The sequence below is a fragment of the Elephantulus edwardii genome, unplaced genomic scaffold (genome assembly GCF_000299155.1).
Source record: "Elephantulus edwardii isolate Elephantulus edwardi_28Jun2011 unplaced genomic scaffold, EleEdw1.0 scaffold00015, whole genome shotgun sequence".
Classification (NCBI taxonomy): domain Eukaryota; kingdom Metazoa; phylum Chordata; class Mammalia; order Macroscelidea; family Macroscelididae; genus Elephantulus; species Elephantulus edwardii.
In genome coordinates, this window is record NW_006399765.1 from 7223073 (window position 1) to 7232654 (window position 9582).

Below are 9582 nucleotides of genomic sequence, written 5' to 3' on the forward strand. Positions count from 1 at the left end.
TTTAAAAAATTATAAATAAAAAATACAAACATCAAGGATACATGTGAATTTTGCCAGAAGAAAAACACAGGGGTCAAATTTAGTATTTCTGTGGAAAGAGATGTTGGAGAAGCTCAATATCATCAGAGCAAAAACAAAGACCAACTATGGAATTGCAGATTACCAATTGCTCTCTGCACGTTCAAGTTGAAGCTGAAGAAACTGAAAACAAGTCCTCAAGAACCAAAATGTGGCCTTGAATATGTTGTTATTGTTGTTAGGGGCTGTCAAGTCAATTATGACTCAACAAGGCTATGAACAACAGATCAGAACCTTGCCCCATCCTACATTGTCCTAATGATCTCCAATATGTTTGACCCTATTGTTAGTCTCCTTGGGAGTCTTCCTCACTTTGGTTGATCCTCGATCTTTCCCAGCACGATGTTTTTTTCCTAAGGACTGGCCCTCCTACAACATGTCCAAAGTATGTGTGAGATGAATTTCACCATACTTGCCTCTAAGCAACATCCTGTTTGCACTGGCTTCAAGACAGATTTGTTTGTTCTTTTGGAGTTCATGAGACATACACTACTCTTCTCCAAAACTACAATTTGAAGATATTGATTCTTCTTCTGTCATTCTCATTCATTGTCTAATTTTCACATGCATTTGAAGCAATTCGTGACTTGGATCAGTTGCACTTTAGTCTTTAAACTTTGGAAAGGTTCTTAACTGTAGATTTTTCCAATGCAACACATCTTTTGATTTATTGACAGCAACTACTACAGGTATGGATTATAGATCTAAGAAAAATGAAGCCAGTGATATCTTCAGTCTATTCTCTGTCATAATGCTGCCTGTTGGTCCAGTGGTGAGATATAATCTATACTGAAGATTGTAGTCTTTGATATTCTGCAATCAGTGCTTTAAGTTTTCTTCACTTTTCACAGGATAATGTCTTGTCTGTGTAACATAGATTGTTGGTGAATCTTCCTGATGCCATATTCTACTTCCTATACCCCCACTTCTTGGATTATTTTCTCAGCATATAACGCTATGCACACCTTTCCTGGTTTTAAACAGTACAGTATTCTTTTGGTCTGTTCATATTACTACTTCCTAGTCTAGGTATAGATTTTGCATGAGCACAATTCAGAGTTCTGAAATTCCCATTCTTATCAATGTTAGCCATAATTTATTGTGTTCCACACAGTTAAATGCCTTTGTGTAGTCAATAAAACAAAAACAAACATCTTACTGATATTCTAGACTGGAAAAGATCTGTATTTAATCCTATTCCAAATAAAGGTAATCCATCAGAGTACGGAAATTACCAAACAATATCAGTAATATTACATGCAAGAAAAATCTTACTGAAGATTGTTTAAAAATAGCTGGAATAGTACATAAACTGGGAACTTCCATAAATCCAACTTGGATTTAGACAGGCCTTGGAATGAGGGATATCACTGCTAATGACAGATGGATCTTGGCTGAAAGCAGAGAATACCTTGAGTATGTTGTTGTTGTTGTTACATGCCATTGAGTCACTTGTGACTCATAGCAACCCTATGTACAAGAACCCTAAGCCCTGCTCTATCCTGTGCCAACCTCACTATCTCCAACACACCTACTCCCACTACCCCAATCATGGAATCGATCCATCTCATCGAGGGTCTTCCTCCCCTGTGCTGTCCCTTCACCCTCCCAACCATGATGTCCCTCTATTTCAACTAAATTTAAAGATCATGTCAAGAATAGATTTGATGTGTTGAACATTAATGATCTGAGACAAGACAATTTGTGGGATGACATCAAGGGCATCATCATATACAAAGAAAGGAAAAGATTGTTTAAAAGGTTGGGTGGGGGGAGAGAAAAGATCAAAGTAGAAGTCAACGGATTCTGAAACTTGGTTGAGAAGTTTCAGTTTAGGGAAGCTTTAAGAAGCTAAAGCAAACGAAACAAAGATAGCGTAAGAGAGCTGAACAGAAAATTTCCAATGGTGCCTTGAAAAGACAAAGAAAGTATTATAAAGAAATGTGCAAAGACCCTGAGTGAGAAAACAAAAAATGAAAAGCCCACTCAGTATTTCTCAAGCTGGAAGCATTGAAGAAAAAAACCCCAACAAGTCTGATTGCAATAGAGAAGGATTCTATGGGCAAAATACTAACACAGGAATCATGAAAAGAAGTTAGGAAGAACATACAGTCACTGTGCCAAAAAAAGAACTGACTGACATTCAACCAATTCAGGAGGTTGCATATGATCAAGAACGGATAGTATTGAAGGCAGAATTCCAAGCTGCGCTGAGTCTTGTCCTGCCCTTTTCTGGAATGGCAAATCCAGGTCTATGGGTCAAATCTCAAGAGAGAGGTGTTCAAGGAGACCAATGAGTAAGGTTGTTAGCAGGCAGGGTCACAGACTGCTGGCTTCTGAGACTGTCAGCTTCAGGGGCTGAGTCCAAAAATTGTCTTGGGAGATTAGGGTCACAGATTGTTGTTTTTGAAGGCTAATCAGTTAAAAATCAGACAATATGGCAGACCAATGTTCAAATCTGTAGCTTATGACTTAGAGAACCAGATAAAAGGTTGAACAAAATGCTTTCCAGGTTTGGCAGAGTCCACACATAAATCAGTGTAGACCATACTCTTGAGGTGACTTCCTTCTCATCAGATAAAGCTGAGATATTTGCATTACTATCTCTAATCCTGCCTTATTATTATCATAACGATTAAGATTTACAACACATAGGGTAGTATCATTGTACTAAAGAGCATAACTCCATAGATACACAATGTTAACCATCATATCTTGCAATATTCCTTTGTCTGAATATACCACAGTTTGTTTCATTCTCTTTTTGATGGAACACAAGAGTTTCCAACCTTCTGAATTAGTTGCCAATGTTTAATCAATAAGTTCATTCCATACCTCTGCTATTTGTTAGTTTGTGCATGTGAACTTGTTACTGCTCAGTCTAAGTTTCTGCTCAGCAAAATAAAGAAAATTATTGCTATTGCTTACTGAGCACCTTTTTAGTCCTTGCCTGGCACTGTTCTATGTGTTTTTACATGCATTACCTCGTATAATCCTCATTTCAATCCTATGAGATAGATTTGATGACTTTTCCTATTTTATACTAAGTATCCCACCTATGTTATGTGAATATTGATAAAGTATAGGAAGCCTTGGGGATGTTGTCAAATAAAATATAGGATATCTAGTTAAATTTTCTTTTCAGATAAAGGAAAGATTTTTATTGACGTGTAAGTATGTTCCATGTAATATTTGGGACATGCTGTTGTTGTTATTAGATGCTATTGGGTTGTCCACGACTCATAGCGACCCTATGAACAGCAGACCTGAATCTTGCCCTATCTTGTACTATCCTTATGAACCCTGATATACTGAAGCCCATTGTGTCAGCCACTGTGTCAATCCATCTCATTGAGGGCCATTTTCTCTTTCACTAAACTTCCACCCTTCCAAGCATGGTGTCATTTTCCAAGGAATGGCCCCTTCTAACAACATGCCTAAAGTATGTGAGATGAAGTGTCATAACCCTTGCCTCTAAAGAGCACCCTGACTATACTTCTCCAAAACATATTTGTGTCCTTTTGGAAGTCCATGGGATATTCACAATTCTTCTCCAACAATAAAACTCAAAAACAACACACACACACACACACACAAACTCTCAAAAGCAATGATTCTTTTTCTATCATTCTTTGTCAATGTCCAATTTTCAATTACATAGAAAGCAACTGAAAAGACCATGGCTTGAATTAGGCACACCTTAGTCTTCAGATTAACACTGCTGCTCCTCAGCACCTTGGAGAGGTTCTTGACAGCCGATTTAACACGTGTCTTTTGAGTTCTTGGCTGCTGTTGCCCAGGGTGTTGATTATGGATCCGATTAAGATTAAATCATTAACCATTCAGTCTTCTATCATGATGTTGCCTTTTGACCCAGTGGTGAGGATTTTTATTTTCTTGATATTGAGATGTAATTCATATTGAATGCTGGTTTTTTTGTTATTTATTTATTTGAATGCTGTAGTTTTTGATCTTCTGCAATAATTGCCTCAGGTTCTCCTCATGTTCAGCAAGCAAAATTGTCTGATTTGCATAATGCAGTTTGTTGATAAGCTTCCCTCCAATTCTGAGGCCACATAGCTTCTCGAATGATTTCCCCTGAATACAGGTTGGATGTGAATGGAGAAAGAATATAGCCCTGATATATGCCTTTCCACTTTTCTTGATTTTTAAACCATGAAATATATGGTTGTGTATATAAATATTATTTCTTGCTGATAAGAAATGTAAATTTAACTAGATAGGTTGTCTTTAAAAAAAAAGACAACCTAGTGGCCCAATAAGAAGCTCTGGTGGCATATCCAGAGGAGTTGTGCTGCTAACTAGAAAAGTGGAGCCTCTCTGACTTTTAAAATCCACCAGCAGCTCCACAAGAGAAAAATGGACAATGTCCTCCTTTGTGATATACTACAGCCTCCTGAAAACATAGCTGGAAGGTTAGCTATGAGTTGGTTCTGCTTGACAGAAATGAGAGAGACAGAGAAAGAGAGAATGTTCTCAATGGTTATGTGCAGTACTCAGCTATTACTTTTTTAAAATTAATTTTAATGAAAGTTTACAGAGACTTTGAATTTCCACTCATTCATTATTGCCCTTGTCTTCCTGCCCACCCCTCTACCCCAATTTGCTCTTCTCTTTGAAAAGTAAAAGAAAAATTTTTTTCATTGTTATATAATCCCTCCCCCCAAGTCCACTCCACTATACAGCCTTCATTCTGGCCTCCTCTCATGACAATAATACCTAATCATATATTTCTCCCTCATCTGTTTTAATGCAGTATACATTATTTATCCTCTCTTTCTTCAGTCTCCCCCCAACCCCGATGTCAGTCCCACTTTACAACAGTGGCATTACGCAGCATTTGTTCCTCTGTGACTGAGACACTTCATTCAGCATAATGTCCTCTAGGGTCACCCATTTTGTATAATAATTCATGAGTTCTTTGTTTTTTAATGCAGTGTAGTATTCAATTATGAGAATATACCACAGCTTCTCTATCCATTCATTTGTTGATGGGCACTTGGGTTGTTTCCAACTCTTTGCTATTGTGAACAAAGCCACAATAAACATGGGCGTGCATATATCTGCTTGGGTGGCAGTTATGGTTTCTTTAGGGTATATTCCTAGTAGTGGAATTGCTGATTCAAGTGGTATTTATATTTGAAACTTTTTGAGAAAGCACCATACAGCCATACAGCCTTCCATAGTGGTTGTACCATTTTACACGCGCACCAACAGTGAATAAGGGTTCCAGTTTCTCCGCAACCTCGCCAGCATGTGTTGTTCGCTGTTCTGTTAAATTTTGCTATTCTTACTGGGGTGAGATGATATCTCATAGTTGTTTTGATTTGCACTTATCTTTTTTTTTCCAAATAGTATAATCATTATTCCAAAAGTTACAATGGTAGTGTAGGCATACATAGTATAATTTAGTTACAATGTGTGGTACTGTTTCTATTACATAACTGTATTAACTGTTTCTTTCCTACATAATTATATATTCAGCTGGGTTTCAGTTGAACACAAAACCATCCTTGTACCACCACTGATGGTTGGCAATTTGCATTTATCTTAAAGCTAGGGATTTTGAACATTTCTTCAAGTGTTTGTTTGCTATCTGAATGTCTTCTTTGCTGAAATGACTGTTCATATCCTGTGCCCATTTCCAAATGGGTTATCTTTATCTTGTTGTGGGTGAGTGCTCAGCTATTAACCAAAACTCCACGTGAGAATAGGCCTGACAATCTAATTTAATAAATGTTACAGCCTAGGAAGCTCTCTGGAGTAGTTTTTCTCTAGGGTTGCTGCCACTGTGAGTCAGAACGAACTCTATGGCACATAACAACTTGCATTTTTATTTGCTTAACTGGCAACAGGGAGGGAATGGCTAAGATGCCTAGAGACATAAATTGTGCATCTCATTTTGCAGATGAGGAAAAACTCTCCAAAAAAAAGAGGCAGACAATGGAACCACAGCATCAGGTCCTAAGTGATCTCTCTGGATTTAGGTCATAGTTTTCCAGAAGCACTGTTTAGGGCTGTTCTCCATCAACATAGAGCTCTGCCACTTTTTATACTCTCAGGTTTTGAAAGCAGAGAGTTCCAGGGAAGAGGGAGGCAGCAGTGTGACTAAGTGTTCTGCAGGGAAAGCTGGCATGTGGGCTGCTAGGGTATATCTCTCCCTGCTCCTTCTGGCATTTCATCCCTGCTTCCATCACCCCTCCTCATCTGAAAACTGGAAAGATCCTTCCTTTGCTTGTGTCAGGCATCTTTCTGTCTCCTGCCCCCTCTCTGGCAGTGCTGGGTCCTGGGATGGACTTTTCTGGGTGTCTGAGGCAGAAGGGCAAAAATGGCTTTAAGTCTATCGGCGTCTGGCCTTGCCTTCTAACCAGGTCAAGACTTGCCTGAATTTTTAATCCATTCACACAGCATGAGAGATAAGAAGATGGCCATGCTGGGATCTCTGTGTTCACTGACCTCACTTCTCCTTGGATAACCAACAGCTATTTGCCCTTGATCTCTTGGAATATCTACAACATTTTAATAGGTCACTCACTTACCGCCATCTAGTTGGAACCGACTCATAGCTGACCTCCAGTAGATTTTCAGAGGCTAAATGACACCAGAGGAGATTTCTCATTTTTCTTCTGGGGAGCAGCTGATATATTTGAACTATTCCTCTCTGGGTTGGTAGTGCAACTCCCTACCCACTAGGCCACCAGAGCTCCCTTTTTAGAAGGGATGCTCTTTTATTCCCATTTAGAAATTTAGTCGCTTATTTTCAACTTACCCCTAAGTACACTGTTCACAGAATCGGGGCTAGATCCTTGATTTCTAGGTTTCCAAAACTCGTATTTTTAATGCCTGATACATACTGTCTCTCTTCTCAGAGCTAATCTATTTCAATGGTGCTCGCAAGGAATCTATTATTCTCAAAGTGTGACTCCTGGGCATTAGCATCATTGAGAAACTTGTTAGAGATGAAAATTCTAATCCTTGACCCCCAACTTTATGATTCAGAAATTTTAGGGGTGACACCTAGCAGTCTGTTCTTACAAGCCCTTCATATGATTCTTATGTACCCCCAAGCTTGAGAAGTGAAAAGTGATGCAATTTTGTGGAAACAAAAATTAAAACTTTTGAGTAAATTTTTATTGAAGCATAATGTGGATACAGAAAGATACACAACTTAAAAGTATACAGCTCAATGCATTTTCACAAAGTGAATTCACCTAGGTTGTAGCATCTTAATGAAAATACAGGACATAATTATCAGCATGGAGAAGCTCCCTTTGTGACTCCTTTTAGCTGCTACCTTCCCCCAAAGGTAACCACTGCTCTGACTTCTCAAACCATAGATGGTATCAAGTTGGAACCAATCCATAGCGGCCTCTCTAACAAGTTTTCAGAGGCAGTTAATCACATGGGAGGAGATTGCCTGTCTTTCTCCCGTGGAGCAGCTGACCTTCCAGTGGGTTTTCAGAAGCAGTTAATCGCACAGGAGGAGATTGTCGATTCTTCTCTTGTGGAACAGCTGGTGGATTCAAACTACATGCCTTTGTGATTGGAGTGCAGCTCCTTACCACTAGGCCACCAGAATGGTCATAAACATATATAATACCTCAAAGGCTCACTATGTTACCCAAATTTACCTGATGAAAGAATAACCTGTGCCACTAATTAGAAAACCCAGTGTAGGTTGGAAAAATTGGTTGGCAGTGGATGAGGAGGATAGAATATTTTTTAATATTTGTGGGATGTGGTGGGCTGGTAGATCTAAAAAGGTCCTTTGGGATACTACAGTGAGATAATAGTGAAATAAAATTGATAAACACTACCCAAGCAGAGAGGTTTTCATAGTGTGGTCCTTAGTTTAAAATACAATTTTTTTCAAGTGGCTTAGTACGTTCTGTTAGGTTGTTATCCCAAAGGTCAGCAGCAGCTTGAATCCACAAGCTGCTCCACAGGAGAAAGATAAGCAGTCTCCTCCCATAAAGATTTACAGCCTAGGAAACCAGATGGAAGTGAGTGGACCAAGTGAATGGAACCAGAAAATTGTGGGAGAGTGGGAGGGTAGGAAGGGGAGCAAGGTAGTTTCAAACATTTTAACAAACCCTCCAGGTAATTCTGATATTTAACAAAATTTTGAGAACCTTGCTCTAGAGAATCTACATGTGGCAGTTTCAGGAATCTGTATTTTAAAACAAACTTTGCCAAAGTATATTACTGGAAACAGGGCAGGTTTGAAAGTGATTTGAAAAATGTAAGTGGCTTTCCAGATGATGGATTATTATTTTCATTAGGTGGAAATAGGCTAAACAATAGCAAAGGTCATTAATTACTGGGCACTTGGCCCTGACTCCTTGTCTCTATTTGCACACCCTAGTCTCACAAACAACCCCTTGATGTATGTTGAGAGGATGAACTCTGTAGCTAGACTGCCTAGGTTGTTATCCCACTTGCTTTATGAATCTATAATATGAGAATAACAACAGTACTTCCTATGGAGGTTTGTTGGAAGGTTAATTGTTGTTAAGTGCCCTTGAGTTGATTACTATTCATAGGGACTTGCGGTTGGAATCCACCAGATGGTCTGCTGGAGAAGGAGGGACAATCTCCTCGATGGTACACAACAGCAAAAAAAACCAAAAAACCCCACAAACAATGCATAGGGACTCTGTGAACAATGGATCCGAACCCTGCCTTATCCCGCTCCATCCTCATCACCTCTGACATACTCAAGTCCACCATTACAGTCACTATGTCAATCCATCTCTTTGAGGGTCTTCCCTTTCTGTTGTTAGGTGCTGTCTAGTCAAGTAAGACTCATGTTGTTGTTAGGTGCGTCAAGTTGAGTACAACTCATAATGACCCAATGAACAAAAGATCTGAACGCTGTCCTTTCCTGCTCCATCTTCTCAGTTCCTGACACAGTAGAACCCACTGTAGCAATCATGGTGTCAGTCCACCTGATATAGGGTCTTCCTCTTATTTGCTGACCCTCCATGCTTTCCAGAATCATGTCCTTCTCCAAGGAATAGCCCCTCCTAGGAATGTGCCCAAGTATGTGAGGTGAAGCCTCATCCTTTTGCTCTGAAAGAGCACTCCAGCTGGACCTTCTCTAAGACATATTTGTTTGTTCTTTTGGCCGTTCATAGGATGTTCAGTGCTCTTCCACAACTCAAAGACATCGGTTTTCTGTCATTCTTATTCATTGTTCAGCTCTCAGTTACATAGCAAATGACTGAAAGGACCATGCTCTGAATCAGGTGCACCTTACTCTTCAAACAGACATAATTGCTCCTAATAAGATCGCTTGCTATGTTGGCACCAAAATAAACATAAACTTGGTGAGCTCTGGTGGCCTAGTGGCAGGAAACTGCACTGCAATCCCAGAGGTGCGCGGTTCAAATCCACCAGATGCTCTGCTGAAGGAGGAGGAACAATCGCCTCCTGTACCAGTCAGATCCAATTTGACAGTACACACATAAAATAAATAAATAA